The sequence below is a fragment of the Nyctereutes procyonoides genome, unplaced genomic scaffold, assembly GCF_905146905.1.
Source record: "Nyctereutes procyonoides isolate TBG_1078 unplaced genomic scaffold, NYPRO_anot_genome, whole genome shotgun sequence".
Lineage (NCBI taxonomy): Eukaryota > Metazoa > Chordata > Mammalia > Carnivora > Canidae > Nyctereutes > Nyctereutes procyonoides.
Genome location: NW_026575040.1, coordinates 7,096,425 through 7,118,275, shown reverse-complemented (window position 1 = coordinate 7,118,275; position 21,851 = coordinate 7,096,425). Strand labels below are relative to the sequence as shown.

The following is a 21,851-nucleotide window of genomic DNA, read 5'->3' as shown; positions in this document are numbered from 1 at the left end:
TTTGCTTGGAGCTCCTAGCCCTGGGAGATTCACTTAGAAAACAAGGCCTCCTTGTCTCCTGTTCTGACTTCTGGGACATACTTTAATGAATTGCCCTCAAACCCGAATTGGCTCCAGCCTAACCCACAAACAGCTGCTGTACCCTGAGGAAAAAGCCTAAACCCGAGGGTGGGAAAAGTAAACCTTAGCTCTGCACCCATTAGCTGTGCGGTCTTGAGAAAGTTGCTTTCCCTCTCTGGGTTTTCACTGCCCCATCTGTAAATGGACTTTCATCTGGGTTGTCTCTGTGACCTCTATAACTGAGTGACCATGGGCTCTGGCCAGGGGCAGGGAAGGAGTATTAAACACCACACGTGACGTGGTCGGTGCGCACACTTGTCCATTTATGCTGGAGTGTACTTTGAAAAGATGAACAGTTTTTTTTGAAGTTTACTGGAGGCTGTGCAGGTAACAAGAGTGATCCAGATGTCAGCTGAAGGCACTTAAGATCTAGATCAGAGCATCTTAGATCCTCATCCTGCAGCCCCTCCACCTCTTCAAAGAATTCCACGTATCCCCCAGGGACCCCATGTTCTGAAGGTGCAGATCCAGGGATGCTCTCAATCTTTACCCCACATGGCCCATTGCTCCATCTCTACTCCCAAGAGACAGCCCCACACGCAAAGATCCAGGGAATATGCATCGATGACCAATGATGAATGATCCTACCAGGGAGGGGCCACATCGAGCATCACTCGATGGTGATTTAGAATCGCTTGATGGTCTTTCTTCTTCTTTCTTTCTTTTTTTTTTTAAGATTTTATTTATTTATTTATTTATTTAAAAGAGACACACAGAGAGAGGCAGAGACACAGGCTCCCTGCAAGGAGCCCAGTGTGGGACTTGACCCCAGGACCACGGAATCATGACCTGAGTCTAAGGCAGACGCTCAAACACTGAGCCACCCAGGCACCCTCTTTCTTATTTTCAAACTCTGACTTGCCTCCTTGCCTGCAGCTGCCCCACCTTCCCCCACTTAGTGGTTTCTCTCTCTCCTTGCCCTTTCTGATTCTCTCCCCTCCCTCCCCGGGTTGTCTAAATGCTCTTCCTTCCATTGGGCATAGCAGCTCCCAGCTCCTTCAGCCCACAAGTGCACATGCCCAAACCTGTCCGGGTGCACTCCAGGCTGAGAGAACTTCCACTTTATAGGATCGAACTTCCATGAGAAGGTGTCATCATAAAGATTTTTAAAAAGCTTTACAAGGGGACAACCCTGACACTGCTTGGGCAGGGACTGTGTCATTGTCCACGAGACAGCCATGTGCTGTCTTTCGGACAAACCTGCCTACGAGAACATTCAGTAGCATTTGATACTGCTTCTTCTTCCCTGGCTGTGTCCAACTTCACTCTCCCAGTTGTCCTCTTTCCTCTGCAATCCAGGCTCCTTCTTCTTGGCTGATTCTCTGGGCCATGTAGGAAAGTGGAGGAGTTTGGCTTTGAGCATCTGTGGAATGGGCTCCTCCTGGGGGGGGGCCGGGTGAGGTTCTCTCCTACTGCAGTTCTCCCATGATGAACCCAGCAGGCTGGAGCTCCTGGATCTTTGGGTTCAACTGTATAGAAAACAAAAGAGTAGGGAATGGGGACCGTGGATGTGTGGCGGTAGCCAAGCTTTGAGTACAGACACTTGCATACTGACGCACTTTGCCAGGGGGATCCATGTGGATGAGAAGGGCCCGAGTAAGGAGAGCTCGCTTCAGGGAGACGGAGCAAATCCAATGACCAAGGCATGGTGGCTGAGAAGCTGGCATGTCTGGTGAACCATGAACAATCCTGCGAGGCTGGTTTGGAAAGGGTGGTGGGATGATAAGTGATGTTTGTGTGAGCTCAGCGAGGGCATTTGGGCTTTGTTTGTAGGCCATGGTCATCAGAGGGTTTTAAGTAGTCAAGTGACGATGTCAGGTGTATCTCTTAGAAAGATGCCTTTGGCTGCTGGATGCCCCCCTCCCCCCCGGGGGGGGCCAGTAGGGAGCAGGGAGGCCCTTGAAGTGTCTGCTGCCTCATCTGGGCCAAAAGATGGCAGGGAATTGTCAGGGCAGATCGAAAGGAGTAGATACTACATACCCCATGGAGGTGGCCTACATAAAGCAACGTGAGAAGTATTAGGCATGCATCTGGTACGTTTGAACTGCTGCTGAATGATTTTTTTTTTTTTCCTGGCTAAATAACCCACAGCTATAGATCTTCATTCTTGCAATAATCTTCATTTCTACTTTCTCACTCTCACAAACGGGAATGCAATGGACATTTTCGTACCCGTCTCCCTGTGCACCCAAAACTCTTTCCAGAGTGGCTACGTAGACCTGGTTTTGCTGTATTGGGAGATTTGGCCATCTTCAAATCTACTTGATATTCTTAAATTCCTCTTCAAAGTCATTGTAGCAACATGCTCTCCTGTCAAAAAGCATAAAAGTTCCCTTTGCTTACGAGTGTTTTCAGACTTGCAAGATTTTGCCAATCTGATTAGGATGAATGGAATCCCTGTTGTTCCCATTCATTTCCCTGATTACTAGTGAGATTAAGTTTATTTTTAAGTTATTATTCGCCATGCTGTTTTGTTCTGTTCATATGCCTTGCCCAATTCTGTTGGGTTGTTTGTCTTTCTCTCACTATTTGTTGAAGCTCTTTATATCCTGGATCCTTAAAATCCTTATATATCCTTTGTTCCTTAAAATATCTTTTTTGGGGGCATCTGGGTTTCTCAGTCAGTTAAGCATCCGACTCCTGATGTTTCAGCTCAGGTCTTGATCTCATCATGAGTTCATCCCCTCGTTGGACTCCACACACTTAAAAAAGGATATGTATGCATAAATACAATAAAATCTTTTAAATCTGTGACTTGTCTTTTCCATTTCATTTATAAAAGTCTTTTTCAGACAGAAGTTTTAAATTTTAATATATCCCAATATTTAAATTTTTTTGTTTGTAGTTACTATATCTTTATCAATTTTTTAACTAATTTGATGTTATACATTTGCATTTTTCTCCTGTGTTTTCTAAAAATGTTGATTTTTTTTCACATTTAGATTTTTAATCACCTTGGATTGTGTGTTTGCGTTCAATGTAAGGAAAAGGCTTAATTTTATTTTTTTTCCCAATTAGCCATTTTCTTCAGTACAATTTACAGAATAATTCATTCTTTTATTCATTATTTATCTTCATTATTTATAGAATTCATTATGCCGATGTGTAATTCTACCTCTGGTACATATTAGTTATGTTTATGGGTTTATTTCTGGGCTCTACATTCTATTGCACGGCTTGTTTATCCCTGGGGCAATACCACAGTTTTAATTACAATAGGTAGCTTTATAATAATTCCTTATTCTGCAAGTTTGTCTTTCTTATTTCCAAATTGCCTTGGCTATTGTTGGCCTTCTTTCCTCCCATATTATTTTAGGATCATCTTATTAAATTCTATGAGAAAATCCTTTGAGATTTTAATTGGAATGGCATTGAACTTATAGACATAATTTGGAGGAAGTCACTGTTTTTCATGATATAGAGACATCCATTTTATGGACATGCTATATCGCTCTATTACTTAAGTCTTCTTTTATGCTTCAGTATAGTTTTACATTTTTCTCCTATAGGTCTGAGTATCTTTGTTAGATTTAATTCTAGATAACATGATTTGTCATTTTAAAGAAAACTTATCTGATGTTTTATCTCTGAGCATATTTGCTGCATACTTTATAAGAATATCCTTTATTTTTTAAAAAGATTTATGTATTTTAGAGAGAGAGAGAGAGAGAGCACACACAGGCAGGGGGAGGGACAGAGGGAGAAGGAGAGAATCTCAAGCAGACTCCTGCAGAGCCCAGAGCTCCACACCTTGTTCCATCTCACCACCCTGAGATCATGACCTGAGCCGAAATCAAGAGTTGGCTGCTTAACTGATTGAGGTGCTCAGGTGCCCCAAAATACCCTTTATTAAATTAAGGTCCTAGTATCCCTAATCTCTAAGTGTTTTTGTTTACTTTAGATATATATTTTAAAATATTTTTTTTTAAATTTTAGTGAGAGTGTGTGGGTGAGTAGGGGGAGGAGCAGAGAGAGAGAGAATCTTCAAACAGATTCCGTGCTGAGCATGGAGCCTGACATGGGGCTCAGTCCCACGACCCATGAGACCATGACCTGAGCCAAAACCAAGATTTAGATGTCTAACCAACTGAGCCACCCAGGCACTGATTTTAGATATTTAAAAAAAGATTTATTTATTTTAGAGAGGGAGAGAGAGATATGTTTATTTTTAACATGAAGCTTTGAATTAAAATATAGATTTGAATTTTGTAAAAAAATTCTTCATATAATTTTTCTTCATTTTTTTCCATTAAAATAGTGAATTACATTAGTCACTTTTTTGTGAAATTAAACCTTCCTTGCATTTTCAGGATAAGCAGCTTGTGGCCAGGCTGGCTGGCTGGCTGGCTGGATAGATATAGATAGATAGATAGATAGATAGATAGATAGATAGATAGATAATCATATTCAATCTGCAGAGCTACCGGGTCAGGGGTTGTAAGGTACAGAACACAGTCTTAGGAGACAGGTGCATTTAAGAGGAGATTGGTGTTCTGTAGGCTTCTGGAAGTCTAAAGCTGGCTCTTTCTCTACTTATAATTTTGTGCATATCTCCAAGGCCCATCCACTCCACTGGGACCTCCAGTTTGCTAAGCTTGCAGCGTGGTGACATCTTGACTCCAGCTGGCCATCTGGTCCTCCTTGTCGACTCTCTGTCTGGTCCGGCCCCCTGGAGGGCAGACTCCTTTCCCCCTCATCCCCATCCCTGTTGCCTTTGGTAAATGCGTGCTTCCTTGGCCACTGTCGGCAGAGTGCCCCTAACATAGCTCTTTCTCCTTACTCTTGCTCTGCCGCCAGGCAGCTCTCTGTGAACTTGCCTTTAGTGTTTTTCAGGTAGGGGTAAACCTTTAGGACCCCCCAGCCCTGGAAACCCCTCAGGCCCCCTGGGGGTCCCCCTCAAGCCTCTCTTACTTGATTTGAAGTGATGGGGAAGCACCTGCCTGCCCACTCACCTCCAGAAGCACCTTTCTCTCGTCCAGGCCTCTCCAGTCTGTATGTACCCTTTCGGCAGCCAGACCCGAGTGGAGGTCGGTGCCTGCAGAACTGGTTTCACAGAACCCTAGCTTGCCCTGTGGAGGCCAGGTGGTTTGGCTTCTTGTTTAGGAACTGGCAAGCGTTTGGCAATTGTGCTTTCCTCTCAGTCTCTGGAGCTTTCACTGAGGACGAGGTGGAGAAAGTCCCATTTTCATATCCTGGTACACATTTTTCTAGAACTTTACTTATTTTGTCTATTTTAAAATTTATTGGCATGAGACTCCTGGGTGGCTCAGCGGTGGAGTGTCTGCCTTCAGCTCAGGTTGTGGTCCCAGGTCTGGGGATCGAGTCCCTCATTGGGTTCCCCTTGGGGAGGCTGCTTCTCCCTCTCTCTCTCTCTCTCTCTCTCTGTGTCTCTTATGAATAAATAAATAGCATCTTTTAAAAAAACAAATAAAATTTATTGGCATAGGATATGTCACACTGTTCTCTTAAGAGTTTAAACATCTCTACCATTTCTCTAGGTGTATCCTCTTTTGCATTCTGAATATATGTGCCTTCCCTGTTTTTCTGATCAGTCTTGCCAGAGCTTTGATTATGCGCTGGCGTTTTCAGAGAACTCGAAATTCTATTGTTTCTTCGCATTCTATTCCATTAATTTATGCTCCCTTTCTTCTCTACTTTTTAATTGTGAAGTAAATCACACATACAAAAGAGTGCATATAAACTAGGTGTATGCTTTAGGAATAATAATAAAGTGAGCAATCATGTATTCAGGACTGATTTTAAGAAATGGAGTGCCAGGATCAGGGAGGGAAGTTCGAACACGTCCCTCCTCACCCCCGGGCAGCCACTATCCTAAATGCTGTGTTAGTCATCTTTTTACTTTTAAAAATGGTTTTTTGACGTGTCGATCCATTGCTAAAAAATTACTGTTTAGTTTAGCACTTTTAAAAGGACACCAGGTGACCAGAATTGGGTTAACCCAAATCCTTGTTTCAAGACATACTCTTATCTTAGGTGCTTGCGTGACTTCCTCCTGTCTCCCTTTATCTCCTCCATCCATCCCTCTCACCTTCCAACTCTCTTCCTCCCCTTCCTTCCTGTCCCTTCCCTCTCCCCTTCCTTTCTTCCTTCCTTCCATTTTCTTTCTTTTAACGTAATAAACACTTGTGACTCCCTTACCCAGCAAAACACAGGACCTTAATCATAGTACATATCAAGCCATGAGGTGACTCTTCCCTAGTCCAAGTAAACATCATCCTGAATTCTATGTTCATCATTCTCTCTTTTTTTAAAAAAGATTTATTTATTTATTTGATACACACAGAGAGAGAAAGAACATAAGCTGGGGAAGCAACAGAGGGAGAGGGAGAAGTAGAGCCCCATGCAGGACTCAGTCCCAGGACCCTAAGATCACGACCTTATGCTCAGGTCAGACGCTCAACCGACTGAGCCACCAGGTGCCCTTGTTTTTTTTTTTTTTTTTTTTTTTAAGATTTCATTTTTAAATAATCTCTACACCCAATGTGGGGCTCAAATCTACAACCCCGAGATCGAGTTGCATGCTCCTCTGGCTGAGTCAGCCAGGTACCCCTCTTGTTTTTTTTTATTATACACTTGTATTTATTTACATTATTTATTATAATATTATTTACATATTACATTGTATTTATTTCCTCAAAACGTATATTTTTTAGCTTTGGTTGTTTTAACTTTATCATGAGGATCTCATGTCATATGCCATCTTTGGAAACTTCTTTCTTTTTTTTTTTTGGAAACTTCTTTCTTTACTTAATATTATCATCATGAATTTATATCCACATTTCTGAGTTCACTGTAGTTAATATGTTTCTGTATTGTGGTAAAATGCAGCACTTGGAGCCTTTTTGAGGGCACACTCCAGTGGCACTAAGTACATCCATATTGTCATAGAGTCATCACTTCTATCCAGCTCCAGAACTTTTTCCCATTTCTTGAACTGAAACACCAATTAATTTGATTTGACTCCGGTGCAGTGTGGGATCACCCCGCAGGGCATTTCTTCCTCCTCCTCTGGAGGAACAGCGGAGGGTGTTTCTCCAGGTTCTGCCAAAGTGACTGGGGCTGCTAAGGTTATCTTTGTAATGCCTACCGATGGACACGTGTTGGCTGCTAGTTTCAGGCACAAGAATGTTTGACTTTGGGAGATAGAGTCAAAAGCTCTTACACTCCCACTGCAGTGGGCAAGAGGTACCACGAATCCACATCCTCACCAACACTGGGCGTGTCAATTTGACATTTTGACAAATGGAGGCAGGAGACTTCTGTAAGCCAAAGGTTGTTACAGGTCAGGGAGGAGGGCCCACTAGTGTCTGCTCTTGGGGTCTCCTTGAACTCTCAACTTTCAAGACCGTTTTAGAGACTTGATTTTTTTTAAATTTATTTATTTATTCATGAGAGACACAGAGAGAGGCAGAGACATGAGCAGAGGAAGAAGCAGGCTCCCTGTGGGGAGTCTGATACAGAACTCTATCCCAGGACCCTGGGATCAGGCCCTGAGCCGAACCAGGCATCCCTAGAAACTTGATTCTTGCAAAAATCCCCCAAATGGCATTTATTACCTTTCCCTCTAACTGTAAAAATCATCACCATACTATTTGCAGAAAACTTGCAAAGTGCAGAAAACACTTTTTATTTTCCCCACACAAAATCGGAATCATGTATATTACTGTTTTGCAAATCTTTTTCCCTGTTCAACAATATACAAATAATATATTCCTCAGTGTTTTAAAAGATTCTTCTACAAGGTGGATTTTTAGTAACTGCATATGATCTCATCGTTTGAATACCCTTTAATTTTAACCGCTTGTTGAACTTTTAAAAAACTTTTGTGCATGATGTATTAATAGATACATTGTCCATTAATCATCGCATGTATTCATAATTATTTCTTAGTAAAAATACCTAAAGTGAAATCACTGGGGATTGCTACTTTTGAAAAAAGGGTCTTCCTATCAAGCAAATCTCATTTATCATATAACACTTAGGATACATAGTTCTATTAACCAGAAATATCTTATTACCAAACATAGCTGCTGGCTGCCATGAGAATGGGTGTTACTACTATATGTTGAAGAACATTCTAGTCCAAAGCAAAGAAAATTGACCTTTGAAATATCTTCCATCACATCTTCTGAAATCTTGATATCAGTCTGCAGGTACCATGGCCATGTTTTGTGGGTCCCTGGCAGCATGGGATCCCACATTTGGAAGCCTTGCTTAAGAGGGTCCCTGATACCCTGACCCCTGTGAAAACAAGAGGAGGGTGCTGTGAATGCTGTTGTAGAACATCCGAACCAGGTACTAGAGAAAATACCTGCTTTGCATGCTTTCCATAGGAGATCAGTGTACCCTCATCAGGCCGGCGAGGCTGGAGGCTCTGTGGAGGGAGTGGGAGCATCACCTGTCCCTGACACCCGTGTGGCCATCCTGGTCCCACACTCCATCATATGTAACCCTCCCGGCCTGGGAAACTGGTGGGACAGTTTGCATTATCCCATTGTACAGATGAGGAGACTGAGGACCAGGAGTTCCGTGATACCTCTGAGGCTGCATAGAGGAGTCAAGTCAAGACAGCTTTTGGACACTAGTGTTCTTTCTACTGTGGGACAGACTGGCTGCCAAGTCCTAGACCAGGCTCAGGCATCACACCACAGATTCCTGACACTGGGGGAAGTGGAGCTGAACGTGCTCTGCAAGGCTTTGCCAGAAGGGACTGGAGTCTGGACACTTGGCTCAGTGATCTAGCCTCAGGGAAGGACACGGATGGTTCTTCAGGGGACATTATCCCCAGGGGTCAGAGGACACATTACTCCCCGCCTGACTGAGCGGAAATGACTAAGCAGCTGGGATTTCCCTCCGTTCTTTCAAGCAGGATGAGCAAGGGAGCAGAGCAGCTAGGAGGCATCCGGGCTCCACTCCCTGCCAGTGCCCTGTGCTGTGCCAGTGGGTTTCCAAAGAAGGAAAGCCCTGGGTGCTTTGTTCGAACCAGACTTCAGCAGGAGGAGAAAATGGGTTGGCTGAGGGGGTCCTCTCCAGAACCCTTATGGCAACAAGCTGCTGTACAGCCCAGGGGGCTCCCTGTACCTCCCACCCCGCCTCCATGCAGCCTCTGGAAGTTTCCTCCAGCCCACTTGTCCTTCCCCCTGCAGCTCGTTAGCCAGGAATGGGACTTGGCACAGGCCCTTTTGTTTGCAAAGAACAAGAGTCTACTCCAACTGGCTTAAGCAAAAAGTGACTTGACCAGAAGAGAAGAGGGGTGGGTTACAGGATGGCTTCATGGAGGCCTGATGCCCAGGGAATCCCTGGCAGCAGCTCCGCTGTTCCCTCTCTCCCTCTCCTCCCTCCCCTTCCTCTCTGTCTCCTTCTCTCCCTCTGACGTACTCTCTTTCTCTCTCACGTTTGGACCATCTGACTGCAGCAGTGCAAGGCCACAGGTACACACCATCGGTAAATGCTGCTGGTTGCTGATGGGCCAGATGGCATCTCAGAGATGTGTCATCCAGCTCTGTCTGCCTTCTGGGGTCCCCATTCTAGACCAGAGGCTGTCGACATTTTCCTGTTGCAAACCCATGGCTGTGACCCTCGAGGAGGGCTGCCCACCCCTGCGAGGGAAGTGCATTTTTGGTGCCATGGCTGTGCCCCCCCCCTTGCTTGTCCTATGAGAAAGCAAAAGGGAGTGCTTGGGGTAAGGGGTGACATCACTATCGGTATCACCTGGGACCCTCTCCAATTTGTACAACTAAGCAAACCACTCACGACCGTTGACATCGATTGTCAGTAACAAGCGGTTGGCTCCGTAACTCGCAGCTGGTCACTGCCTACTGATGGCCACTACATCTCCCCTGCTAACTCTCCTTCCAGGTGACTGAGGATTTAGTACATGGTGAAGGGTAGGGGGATGGGCCCTAGTGTTGGCCTCTAAGTATTGAGGCTTTGTGCATTTAAAATCTCACATGGATGGATCGTGTGTGTGTGTGTGTGTGTGTGTGTGTGTGTGTGTGTGTGTTTGCATTTCCAGACTGCCTGGAAGTTTTGGTGGAGCAGTTCCCCCGACCTCTGGGTGCAGATGGAGGGCAGGTGCTGGGACTTCAGAGCAGAGGGAACCAATTATAGGTTCTCCCCCTCCTCTTCGTCTTCAAGGAAACTCGCTTTTAATTTCCTTTGTGATTAGCCTGCTTATTGCTAAACATAAGCTGATGGCTGGTTCCTCTTTGATTTCTCCTTTCAGTAAGTCCCCTACCCCACCCCTTTCATCTCCATTGTTTTATATTTAGCCCCAGACAGTTGAGCAAATATGCAGTGCGTGCAACAATGCGAATCTCTCCATTTGTTTTGGGTTGATTTGGGGCGCGCTGGGTCAACATCCCTGGGTGTCTGAGGCCGGGGGCCTGTGGGTTACAAGGGAGCTGGGCTGGAACATTGACAGGTTTGATGCTCATCAAGAGGTTTGGGGACAGAGTAAACTCTGTGTTCAAGTTTGAGTAGAAGGGCCCTGAGACGTCCTTCTCCCCGTCCCCAGCCCAGCCTCACACATTTTTGGTGCAGTGACTGTCACTGCTGTTCACCCATAGTCACTCAGCACACCTTATGGAGCACCTGCAGTGTGTCAGATGTGTGGTTGGCGCTGGGGGTTCAGCGGTGAGGGACAGCGGCCACGGCCCGTGTTCTCAAGCCGCCTGCCTCCTTATCATTGTACAACGTTGCAGAGAGCCTTTCCCGTACCCCCCTTTCATGGCCTGATGGGTTTCCCAGGTTTCTGGCTGTTGCGGGGCTTCCGCAGCAGAGCAGAAGCTGGGATGGGCCGGGGACAGCGAGGTTAATGGTCTGCGATGTTAATGGGCTCCGCGGGGATGGAGCAGGAGCGTGCAAGGCCCAGGCAGGGCGTGCAGGAGCATAGTTTGGGAAAATTAGGGCAGAAAGAGAGAACCTAGTTGATTGATCCCTTTGCATTCACTCTGAGGACAACCGGGCTAGGGCAGCCCTGCTTTGTAGGAGTGTAAGCCGTCCCCTGCCCCAAGCGCTCTGGTGTCACACATCAAAGTCCCTTCCCGTCTCACGGAGCTGGCATCTTTCTTTGTTCCCAGACCTCAATTATGTTTAGCCGGCTGCTTGGAAGAGCAGCGAGTGGAAAGGTCTGTGGTGCCCCGGGCTAAGGGCTGCCCTGACGGCCTGCTGCTCCATCTCCGAGTGAGCCAAAGCGGGGAGTCGACCTGGGCCCCAGGTGCCTGCCATGCTGTGCTCCTTGATGCTTAGATGAGTCCACAGCTGGGTTCAAAGGCAGTTCCAGGTGCCACGGGGAGCGGCATGATGCTAGGGCTTGGCCTGGAGTCCCCTTTGGAACCTGGTCTGGAGGCAGGACCCAGAGTCTCCCAAGCACACTTGGGAAATAAGGAGGAGCCAACCCATGTGCTGCAGGCCAGGATCATGATGGCAGTTCTGGAGAGAAGGGATCAAGGTGGACGGGACGTCTGAGCAAGCAGGGAGCCTCTTGCAAGGCTTTGAACTGGATCCTAGTGATGAATGGATTTGGGGCAATGACAGGTAGATCATGTGGGTAAGGAATGTGAGAATGGGAGTAGGGGAGGGGGTGGCCATCCACTGGCACTGGCTACATGCCATTATCAAGGGGCTTCTTTTAAAAAAATATTTATTTATTCATGAGAGACAGACAGAGAGAGGCAGAGACACAGGCCGAGGGAGAAGCAGGCTCCATGCAAGGAGCCCGATGTGGGACTTGATCCCAGGACCCTAGGATCAAGCTCTGAGCCAAAGGCAGATGCTCAACCACTGAGCCACCCAGGGGCCCCATCAAGTTGTTTTAGTGAATCCTTATAGCAGCCCGGGGACTCTCGTCCCCCACAGCTTGACTGAGGAGCTGAGAATCGAATGCCAGTCTGACACCAGAATCCCCAGCCCCGACCTCTGAACTCTCCCCCTGCCAAAAAACCCCTCCAAAAAACCCGAAACCACCTGGGACTAAATCTTCTGAATGCTTCTAAAACCACAAGTGCTGGGATCCCTGGGTGGTGCAGCGGTTTGGCGCCTGCCTTTGGCCCAGGGCGCAATCCTGGAGACCCGGGATCGAATCCCACGTCGGGCTCCCGGTGCATGGAGCCTGCTTCTCCCTCTGCCTGTGTCTCTGCCTCTCTCTCTCTCTCTCTCTCTCTGTGACTATCATAAATAAATAAAAATAAAAAAAAATAAAACCACAAGTGCTGAGCTTTCTGTTACCATCCAGGAGGAGATCTGGGGCTCACTGGAGATGTTTCCTAGAGGACACCATGAGGTACCGGAACAAAGTCACCTCTGTGCGTGTGGGCAAATGTGAAGGATAACCACAAACCTGCTATTTCCAGTTGTTCAGCTTTGGACAAGCTGCTTACCTTCCCTGGGCCCTAATTTCAACCTGCGAACAATGAGTTTAATTATGCCTGAGGGTCTGTTGGTAGGGTGTTTGTGAGGGTTTATGAGGTAGGGCATGAGTGACCACACACTTTGCTGATCATCAAGTGTGTACACATTACCGATGTGTTGCTTTGCCCCAGAGGCCAGTGATGTGCTATTATCTGGAAGGAAATGGGAAGAACATGGAAAGGATCACTCCCCAGTGTGTGAAACTGAGTTTCGTTCAGGAAAGCCTGCAGTAGTTGGGTATCACCATCCGCTCAGAATCACAGGGCCCAGGCCCACCCAGAGCCCGGGCTGCAGAGGGAGGGCCTTGCCAGGGCCCAGGGCTCAAGCTCCTGGGATGGAGCAAACCCACGAAGAGAGCTTGTGGCCCCAGACTCGCTCCTGACACGGCCAGCCTGGCCTCCCAGGACTGAAGCTTGGGGGGTGCTAATTGTCACACAGCTAAAATAGAAGGTCCACTTGCCATGGCTGGACAAACCACTGGATTTGTACAGAGTTTCACGGTTCTGTGCTATTAAGACTCTTTTTTTTTAAAGATTTTATTTATTTATTCATGAGAGACACAGAGAGAGAATGAGAGTCAGAGACACAGGCAGAGGGAGAAGCAGGCTCCATGAAGGGAGCCCTTCGTGGGTCTCGATCCCAGGTCTCCAGGATCACACCCTGGGCTGCAGGTGGCATTAAACCGCTGCGCCACTGGGGCTGCCTAAGACTCTTTTATTATAAGGGACAATGGCCCCCAAAACTTTCTTCAAAAAGAGGAGGATGGGGATACCAGGGTGGCTCAGTTGTTGAGCATCTGTTTGTGATCCTGGGGTCCTGGGATCGAGTCCTTGCATCTGGCTCCCTGCAGGGAGCCTACTTCTCCCTCTGCCTGTGTCTCTGCCTCTCTCGTTGTGACTCTCATGAATAAATAAATAAATAAATAAATCTTAAAAAAAAAGAAAGAGGGGGGATGGGAACTGACAAAACCAGAAAGCCCAGGGAAGGAAGCTACTTTATGCCTCTAATTTCCTTTGATGTTTGAAATACTTGTGCAACCTGGTATTATTACCCCATTTTACAGGGACAAATCTAAGGCACAGCGATGTAAAGCAATTTTCCCGGGGCTAGATACACAATGGAGCACAGAGCTAACACCAAATACATGTTTTGTTTTTGTTTTTGTTTTTTGATAATATTATATCCGACCTTCTATGTTCACTGGTGACTTTGCACAGGAGGAAATTGGCCACCATAGTTCAAGTGCGTGGAGAAATCTGGAGGCTGCTGGTCCTTGCCTGACCTGTGGATGGCCGGTGTCAGTGACAGGTCCTGCTTTTCCCTATGCAGCTCGGGCCACTAAGCCGCACTGCCCTAGAAGCCGTCTCCAGAAGGCCAGACTGATGCCCCTGCTGATCGCAGCGAGCTTGGCCTCCGGTGGAGGCATTTCATTTCCAGCTTCCCTTTTGGGCCTGAGCCCTGTTCCTGCTTTTCTATTTGTACCTGAAACATGGGGACCCAGGCAGGGTATGCCTCCTCTCTACCTTCTTGCAAAGGACCGTGTCCTCAGACTCCTCAGACTGGTCTTTCACCCTTGCCTGACCCACTCCGGCTCCAAGGCATCTTGTGAGATTTAATTGGTCAGCAGGTGATGTTGCCATAAAGATCTTTGAAATGAAGTTTGGAATCTGTACTCATTTATGTTGGTTGATAAAAGGCAATTGTGTGTTTCTCTTTTCATTTCTCAATGTAATAAGAGACACACTAAAAAAAAGGAAAGTCTAAGGGCCGGCAAGATGAAAGCCTTGTGAGCGTGCCCCGGGGTGCTCACGTTGTAGGCCAGCCCTGGCCCCTGCCTTCTTTCATCTTTATGGGTTTTAGCGCAGGTTTTAAAATCATCAATCATGCAGCAAGTCTTTATTAAATGCTTAGTGGCTACAGCTGGGGTAAGGGACTCTCCTAAGATGGGGCCTGGCCTCAGGGAGCTGCTGTTCTGGGTCCTGGAGGAAACGGGATGGAGCAATGGACAATGTAGATGAAGTGCTGAGTGGGGTCTTGAGTACATAAGAGGGACTCATGGAATGAGCCTGGGTTTGATTGGTCAGTCCTGGTTTTGAATTCCAACTCTATTTCTTTTTTTTTTTTTTAAAGATTTTATTTATTTATTCATGAGAGACACACAGAGAGAGGCAGAGACACAGGCAGAGGGAGAAGCAGGCTCCATGCAGGGAGCCCGACGTGGGACTTGATCCCTGGTCTCCAGGATCAGGCCCTGGGCTGAAGGCAGCGCTAAACCGCTGAGCCACCAGGGCTGCCCTCCAACTCTATTTCTTACCAGCTGTGTGACTGTGGTTAAGTCACTCAACCTCTCTGAGCCTTCATTTCTTCATCTATTTGAGATAGATACGTGCCTCATGGAGCTGTAATATGACTTAGAGTGAAATAGTGACTAGGACATAGCCTAGTGCACACATTCTTGATAAAGATCATATCTTTCCCATCGTTTCCTAAGTCTGTTGTAAAAAAAGGCTTTCCTATGAGGAACTAAACCCCAAATATCAGTGGCTTATACAGGAATGAAGTTAATTTCTTTCCCATGTAAAAGATGCAGGTATGTGGTTCAGGGCCGGTACCCCATGGTGCCAGAAATTCAAGCTCCTTGTATTTTGCTGTTCTGTATTCATGGCCTTAATTTCCAAGATCACTTTATAATCCACCTAGGGGCTCCAGTCATTATCTCTGCATTCCTGTCAGTAGAAAGGAGAAAGTTGCGTCTTCTCCCGTTAAGGACACACTTTGGAAGCTGCAAGTACTACTTATATCACATAGTCACATCTAGCCAGGTGTAAGGGAGGCTGGGGACTCCAGCCTCTAATCCAGATGGCCACTAAAACGTGGGGTTCTATTTCTCTAGAAACAGGAGGAATTGGGTGTTGGGGGGCAGCTGGTAGATTTTACCAATTTTGCTTTCCTTGGAAAATGCCTCTTGAATTGAATATGCCAGGAGAATGTGTGCTAGTGGGGAGAGAAGGGGGAAGAGCACGTCAGAGAGAGCTGGACTCAAAAGTCATCAATAAGATATAGGAATTGAAACAGTGTAACATTAGTATAAGGATCAACTAATCAAATAGAGCAGAGAGTCCAGAAATAGGTCCATGCTTATATATAGGGCATTGATTTTTATAGGCACTGAAATAATTCAATAGGTCAGGGATAGTCTTTTCAGCAAATGATGCTGGGTTACCTGGACATCTGTGGGGGAAAAATATACCTTGAGCTCCCAACTCATCTCCCATACAAATATTATTTTGAGATGGATCATAGACCCAAGTGCAAAATCTAAAACTATGAAGCTTCTAGAAGAAAATATGGGGAAAAAAATCTTCACAACCTTGGGATAAAGACTACTATGTAGGATTAAAAAAAAAAAGTACTAACCAGAAGTGCCTGGCTGGCTCAGTTGGTAAAGCACACGGCTCTTGATTTCAGAGCTGCGAGTTAAGCCCCACGTCGGGTGTAGAGATTACTTAAAAATAAAATCTCTCTCTATAAAAAGTACTAACCAGAAAAGAAAAGAAATGGATATTTTGGACTCCATCAAAATTAAACACTTGTGGGGTACCTGGGTGGCTTAGTTGGTTAAGTGTCCGATTCTTGATTTCGGCTCAGGTCATAATCTCAGGGTCCTGGGATAGAGGCCCGTGTTGGGCTCCATGCTGACAGCGGAGCCTGCTTGGGATTCTCTCCCTCTTTCTCTGCTCCTCCCCACACCTCACTCTTAAAAAAAATAAAATAAAAAAAACACACTTCTGTTCTATAAAAGACATTATTAAGAAAATGGAAAGGCAAGCTACAGACAGGGAGAAATTATTTACTTCCTTACATGTATCTGACAAGGAACTCGTATCCAGAGTATATAAAGAACACCTATAACTCAATAATAAAATGACAAATGGCCTTATTAAAAAACAGTAGGTGAAGGACCTGAACAAATACTTCACAACAGAAGATATACGAAGGGCCAATAGGCACATGAAAAAGCGTGCAGCATCATTGTGATCCAGAGAAACACAAATTAAAATGATTGAAAGCAAGATGAAGAGATGGGCAACTGGTGTTGCAGGGGATGAAGGGGGAACCAGGACTCTCATCCTTCGTTTTGGTGAGAGAATAAAATGGTGCAACCATCTTGGAAACCAGGTTGGCACAGTTTGTAAAGTAAAACAGATACAGACCTCATGACTCAGCCATTTCTCCCCCAGGAATTACCTCGGAGAAAAGAAAACATTTATTTACAAAAAGGCCTGTACAGGGATCCCTGGGTGGCGCAGGGGTTTGGCGCCTGCCTTTGGCCCAGGGCGCGATCCTGGAGACCCGGGATCGAATCCCACGTTGGGCTTCCGGTGCATGGAGCCTGCTTTTCCCTCTGCCTATGTCTCTGCCTCTCTCTCTCTCTCTCTCTCTCTGTGTGACTATCATAAATAAATAAAAATTTAAAAAAATAAAAATAAAAAAAACAAAAAGGCCTGTACAGAAATATTCATGGCAGCTTTATTCATAGTGCCCCCCCACCATAGTGGGGGGACAACCCACACTGCCATCACCCAGAGGAAGGGTTAGCTAATGGTAACACATGCAGGCAGTGGAATACCATCCAGAAACAAAAAGGAACAAGCAACGGATACATGCGACAACATGCATGAGTCTCACAGAAATTCTGCTGAGTGAAAAAAAGCCAACACAAAAGAGTATATAGTGAATGATCGCATTTTATGCAACAGTACCTCAAACATAACTTACAGTGATAGAAATCAGAACAGTGTTTGCTGGGGGGGGCAGTGGTAGGAGTGAGGTCTGACTAAGAAGGACAGGAAAGATCTTTCTAGAAGAGTGGAATATTCTGTATCTTGATTGGGGTGGTGGTCATACGAGTGAATATACATTAAAATTCATCCAGATGTCAAAATTCATCAAACTGTACATGTAAAATCTATGCATTTTATTACATGTAAGTTATACTTCAGCAAAAAATGGATGTCATAAAGAATTCATTGTCAAGTACAAATTCCCCTACATAGGCTTCTGTGTTGTCATTGTCATTGTTTTAGCACAAATCTTGGGTGATTGATTGAGAACCGGCTGTTACGTGAGCCAGGAGAGGTGCAGATGGTGTCATGAATTTGATTTTAATTAGTAGAAGCGATTTATACCGTTGTACACTGAAGAGCCCTGTGGTCAGGCCCAGCCTTAGTCTTGGGTGGTCATCCATGTGCTGTGATTTTAGGGTGACCAGAAGCTGATTCATCCCCCATTCCTTTGCACACTGGAATCTGGGGCCACTTAGATCAAGCCTTGCCTTTTTCCTGTTTTCTCTTGGTAATGGGAGTAGCAATGCATGGGAAGCCCTCTTGGAGGTGTAAATATATCGGATGCTGTCCACCCCAAGACTGGCTACATAATTTGTGGGGCCCGGTGCAAAATCAACAAGCAGGATCCTTCTTTGAAAATTTTTAAAGAATTTTGCGATGGTGACAACAGAGCTGTCCCCAAACACGGAGCCATTTAAGTGCAAGCTTCTATGTGACTTTGCAGCTTGCATGCCAGTGGAAGCCAGCTCCGTGTTTGCCCTTGTGGAAGAGAGAGGGGAACAACTGTCCAGCCAGGGGTGTGTGGTGGGTCCTGAACAATATAGAGACTAAACATCATCCAGTGGAGTTTCTCAAATGTGATCTGTGGACCATGTGCATCTAAGTTCTAGGGGAGGGACTCTGCTTAAAATGCAGATTCCGGACCCCTCTCCAGAGTTCTGCATCAGCATGTCTGGAGGTAGGACCCACGAATGTGAATTTAAGGAGCCTCCTCAGGGATGCTCATGGGCCAAGGAAACCAGAAATCCTGGGTAAGGGTGTATATGGAAGACACCCGGGTAGTTTGAATACTATTTTGGATTGACCTCTGCTGTGGCTAGAAGGCAGACACAGGCACACAGCCTAGGGTGGAGCTTCCTTCCACAGACCCAAGCTTCCTTCCGTAGGCTTCTGTGTACACACCAGCCTCGCTCTGTGCTTGACTTTGGGGGTAAGAGAAGCCAGGGATCCTGCCCTTCTAGAAATTCATGGTCTCATAGGGGAGGGCCACACAGGAGCACGAAAAGCTCTAATACTTGGCATAAGAGAGGCTCAGAAGGCAACATATCCAGATTGGGGGTGGTGAAAGCAATCAAGGCAGGCTTCCTAGAGAAGGTGGCATTTGGGTAATTTGAAGGATGATCCACTGGCTAGAGGAGGTACGGTGAGGCCCTCTGGGTTGTGTGTTGGGGGGGTGGGGGCAAGGCAAGAGCAGAGCTGGAGTGATGGGAGAGCACCAGTGAGCATGGGTATGGAGGAAATGTTGGTTTAGCCATGGGGGAGACAGTGAGTCCGGAAACTGAGGGCCCTGCCTCTCCCTGTGGAAGCAAGGAGGGCCAGACTCCCTTCTCCTTGGACAGTGGTGAGGCTGCAGAAGAAGACCAGGCTCTGTCTTTTGGACACTCCCACTCAGGACTGGGAGTCTGGAGGCTGATGCCAGGAGATGGGGACATTTCAAGGTCGTGCATGGAGGATGTAGAGCTGTTGGATGGTGGTGAGTGGCCGGTGGTGGAGGCGCCAGCACCAGCATCCTCACTGGACCGCCTCTGCATGCTTGACTCCAGCTCTGCCCTTCGCTGGCCAACCTTCCCATCCTTTGCATCGATTCTGTGCAATCCCCAGTGTCCTCCTAGCAGGTTCTTTCTGGGTTAAGTTAGCCATGGTCACTTTTGCTGGGCAAGCAAGAGCCCTAATGCAGAATGGTCGGCTGGTGCCAGTTAACGGGCACCTTTAATACCTCGGCAAGGAGGGATGCAGATAGTGGTAGCCTCCGGAGGTGCGTGAGCGAAGCAGCGCCTTGATGCACAGATCCATGGAGCCTTGATCCATCATGAGTGGATTGGAATGGGGAGAATAAGACTGCAGGGGAGTAGAGAGCCAGACCGAGTAGACAGGGTGCCAGGCATAGGGTCTCCGGAAGAGAATTGACTGGAATTTGCAGCTGGCCAGATGTGAGAGGACAGTGGGGAGAACTTTCCACAGAGAATACACATCATGGTCTATTTCCCTTCTGGGGTCTCAATAGCCGGCTCATCTGTTTCAATTTATGGATTTGGGGCGGGGGAAGGTTGTAGAGCAAAGGGTGCTGGTCTAGCTCTCTAGCCTCATCCAGGAGGTGGCTTCCCCTTGGTACTGCGCTCTGCATGCGAGCAGACAGGAGGGCTTAGGAATGATTAGCTTCTAAGGGGAGAGGAAGAAAGCAACCTTTAATTCCTCTTTAATAACATATGTCAGTAGGTAACATTTTCAATATGTCACTGTGTCTGTAGCTCCGGTCAGCGGGTCGCTATCATTTTTGAGCAATAAACAAAAGACTGCTTTTAATTACTTCTGTGAAATTGCCCGACCCATGCATGATTAAATATTCATTATGTAGAATAAGGCATTTTCTTTGTATATAGATCCATATTAAATTTAGCCGGCAACCCGCTGACCGAACAGAACTAATAAATTTCTCGTAATGGCCTGCAGCTTTCCCTGATTGCTCCATCTCTTCCCTCTCAATCCCTCTCTCCAGGTCCCTGTCGCTGTCTTGGCCTAGCTATTTCTATGTCGCTTTTTGAAAAACTGAGGTGACAGCCAACATACACTTACCTGTTTTAACGTGTACAATTCAGGGGCATTTTGTGCATTCACCACGCTGCACAACTTCCATTTCCCCGTAGTTTCAAATTTTTTGTAGGCCCTCCCTCCTCTAGCAGAACACCCAATTCCCACTACATCATCCCTTCCCGCTCCTTGCTCCATCTCTCAGCTCTCTCCCCTGGTGATCACTGGTCTTTTTTCTGTCTCTTTGGATTTGCCTATTTTGGATATTTCATATAAAAGGAATCATATAATGCGTGCCCTTTTGTGTCTGGCTTCTTTCACTTACCATAATGTTTCTGAGGTTCATCCAAATTGTAATCAGTACTTCACTCCTCACGATGGCTGAATAATAGTCTATTGTATGGCTACACCACCACTGCTTTATCAATCTGTCTTCCAGGGGACACTTGGGTTGTTTCCACCTTGTGGCTATTATGATTAATGCCGCAATGAGCATTTGTGTACAAGTTACTCTGTTTTCATTTCTCTCTCTCTCTCTCTCTCTTTTAAAAAGATTTTATTTATTTATCCATGAGACACACACACACACACACACACACATACACAGAGGCAGAGACACAGGCAGAGGGAGAAGCAGGATCCCTGCGTGGAGCCTGATGCCAAACTCGATCCCAGGACCCTGAGATCACGCCCTGAGCCGAAGGCAGACGCTCAACCACTGAGCCATCCAGGTGCTCCTGTTTTCACTTCTTCTGTTGGGTACACACCTAGGAATTGAATTGCCAGATCGTATATTAATTCTATGTTGAATATTCTGAGTTGCTGCTGGACTGTTGTCCATAGCAACTGCACCATTATACACACCCTTCTCCCAGTAATGTTATGAGAGGCCTTATTCCTTACATCTTCACTAGCATTTGCCATATATATATATGTATATATATATATTATGTATATATATGTGTGTATATATATATATATATATATATATATAGTCTTATTAGTTTCGGGTGTACAATATAGTGATCCAGCACTCCCATATGCCACTTGGTGCTCACCATGACAAGGGCCCTCCTCAGTCCCCACACTTGTTATAGTTTTTTTTTTTAAATTTTTATTTATTTATGATAATCACACAGAGAGAGAGACAGAGAGAGAGGCAGAGACACAGGCAGAGGGAGAAGCAGGCTCCATGCACCGGGAGCCCGATGTGGGATTCGATCCCGGGTCTCCAGGATCGGGCCCTGGGCCAAAGGCAGGCGCTAAACCACTGCGCCACCCAGGGATCCCTTGTTATAGTTTTGAATACACCCATCCTAGTGGGTGCAAAGTGGCATCTCATTGTGGTTTTGATTTGCATTTCCTCCACGACCAATGATGTTGAACATTTTTTTCACGTGTTTGTTGGATGTTTGTATATCATTTTTGGAGAAATGTCTGTTCAAATCCTTTGACCTTTTGTGAGTTGGGCTTTTTGTCTTTTTGTTGTTGTGTTGTGTTCTTTATAGACCGTGGATACTTAGCAGACATACGGTTTGCAAATATTTTCTTCCATTCTGTAAGTTGTCTTTTCACATTTTAATAATATTCTCTGATGCACACAAATTTTAATGTGTATCAAACCCAATTTATCGGTTTTTCTTC

The 21,851-nt window shown here is 46.1% G+C and overlaps 1 long non-coding RNA gene across 1 annotated transcript; it reads right to left on the bottom strand.

Moving 5' to 3' along the window:
- Positions 1-881: 881 nt before the first annotated feature.
- LOC129506380 (uncharacterized) lies at positions 882-5,128 on the bottom strand. The gene is made up of 3 exons (XR_008663758.1): positions 5,073-5,128; positions 1,680-2,430; positions 882-1,589 (listed from the first exon to the last, which is right to left on the bottom strand). It is a non-coding gene; the product is annotated as an uncharacterized LOC129506380 (long non-coding RNA).
- Positions 5,129-21,851: the final 16,723 nt, after the last annotated feature.